Source organism: Cnephaeus nilssonii (genome assembly GCF_951640355.1).
Source record: "Cnephaeus nilssonii genome assembly, chromosome: 14".
Taxonomy (NCBI): Eukaryota; Metazoa; Chordata; class Mammalia; order Chiroptera; family Vespertilionidae; genus Cnephaeus; species Cnephaeus nilssonii.
The window spans coordinates 60439830-60442377 of record NC_137085.1 but is presented as its reverse complement, the minus strand read 5'-3'; positions in this window follow the sequence as shown (position 1 = coordinate 60442377).

Here is a 2548-nt window from a genome sequence, read left to right as displayed (position 1 = left end):
GCATATTAGCCTTTTATTATATAAGATGGCTCATGGTCCATCAGTTAAAGGCTGGAATTCTCAAACCCCAGCCCCCCCTGGCCAAGCCGTGCTCTCTCCTGCCTGCTTGCCTCCCAGCACTGTTAATTCCTCTCTGTGCAAAGATCTCAGCAGAGCTAGAGGTCTCCTTCTCCTCCACACTCATCACAGAGCCCTCAGCAGCTAGCACACACCGAATACAAAGCAGGCATTTGCTAAGTGTTGGTTCGAACTGTATTCCGTCTTAAAGACTTGGGTTGTACTGGCATTTGACTTGTGTAAATGAAACTATTAATCCCAAAAGTTAAATTTAACTCCACTGGATTAAGAAAAAACTCCTCTGGATCACGTTTATGTTAGGTTGGTCTTATATGCAGGAAAATATTTGTTTTATGATATTTTTCAGATTTTTTTTTTTTTAAAGCCTAGGCCCTAGGGGATGAAGAATGAGGTTGTGTGGAAAGAGGAGAAGAATATAAAGGCATAGAGATGCTCTTTAAAAATCCAAGCAAGAAAAGAAAAAAATCTAAGGAAATATATTTGGACCCAGAAAGAGGTTGCATAATTTGTGGGAGTTTTAAAACAATAATATTGAGTTCTGGGATGAGTAGCAATGGAGGTGGGCTTCTCGTGTGCAAATACTCAAAAAGGCCACAAGATGGCAATATTATTCCAGGAATCTCGCCGGTCTCGCCCACCCAGTGGCTCCTGCTTTCTTATCTCTGGGGTGAGGGATGTCAGGCCCGCCAGCGGTATAAGGCCGGAGAAATCATCTGGTCTGGTCTGACCCTGCCAAGGCATTAGGGGTGAGTTAATTAAGTGTCTGACCAATTATAGCAGGCTAATTTTTAAGTTGATAATTTCGTATGGCCCTCGAATTATGTTATAAATATCCAAATGGCCCTTGGTAGAAAAAGGTTCCCCACCCTGCCTAGCGGATGTCATTATGGCATTGTGTACTTTCTCTCAGTCATGCTCCTGGCTTACCTTCAGCCACTGTCCCTTCAGCAGTACTAATACAAAAATAAACGCTACTGACTGACTTTATGGTTATTTGTTCCATTTTAAAAACAGGTTTATGATCTCTCAATTACAAAAGCAGCTTAAATCAAAGTCTTATTTTAATGAGAAAACAAAAATGAACAAACAAAAAACCACACGTGAGGTTGATATTTCCCAGATAAGCTGGGTGTCGCCAGGCCTGGAGGTGGTCAGAGATGCAAGTGCCCACTTGAGACAAGATAACTCCTTAAGCTGGTGAGGCCGAGCCCGGCTCCAGAGAGAGCGGAGAATGAAAACCCAAATGCCACTCTTCGGAAAAAATGTTTATTATGGAAAATTTCAGCCATGCAAAAGTACACAGATGCTATGCCAGGCCCAGATACCATCTGAAGGTGGGTCTGGAACTATAAACCATGACAGGCTGTGCGGAAAATGGAAGTTCCCAGTTTGTTGAGGACACTTAGGATGTAAGTTCAGGGCCCGTGTTTGTCTCCCTGCCCCCGCCCCCCCCCCCCCCCCCCATTGGCCCTTCATAATATAAAGTCTTACAAGGGAAGGAGTGTGGGAGCGCTGGTCTGAGAGGGCGGTCAGAAAGCTGAGCTGTGCAGACCATTTCAGCAGGAGGACTGGAATCCTGGCTCAGTGTCCTGTGGTGCAGGAGGGTGGTTTGTGTGTAAACCTGGGTTGCTTCTAGGGACATCTGACATGCATGGGCCTTTTCCTAGGGAGAAGATGCCCTTTCCACAGGGCTGTCTGAGGCGCCTGGCCCCCTCGCCCGCCAGGAAAACAGATCCGCTGTAATGTACTGGTCGTGCTAGTCCAGTTGTTCCTCTCCAGTGGTCATATCACCCGTTAAAACACGATGGCCTTTGAATGATTTCATTGAAAACACAAAAATTTTAAGAAAAATAGGTTGATAAGGAATTTTCCTGCTACAGTCATTTACTATTTTGAAATGTCATATGATCTTCCTCCCAGTGATTGGATGAAATCCAGCACAGATGAGTTATTTCCTGTATTTGAGATTTTACATCCACCTGACATAATTATAGAACTTTTAATCAAAGTAATCTGCTTTTAGGTAGTTTATATTGGAAATGTCTAGATGTATTGATTTCATAGCTCGGAGCAGAAACTAACCATTACACTAATATTTTAAGTATGTTTCCTAACAATGATAATCCAAATTAACAAATGAATTTGGGCCTGGCAATTCTGACTCCGTGGTTGAGTACTGACCTATGAACCAGGCCATCACAGTGCAATCCTGGTCAGGGCACATGCCCGGGTTGCAGGCTCAATCCCCAGTAGGAGGCATGCAGGAGGCAGCCGATCAATGATTCTCTTTCATTGATATTTCTATCTTTCTCTCTCTCCCTTCCTCTCAGAAATCTATAAAAATAAGTATTTTTTTTAATGAATGAATTTGGGCAAATGTGCTTTGCTATAAATCCATTTAATGCATTTTTTACACAGCATTTCCAAGTCATTGTGGAAATAACTACAAACATACATATTTACTCACAGA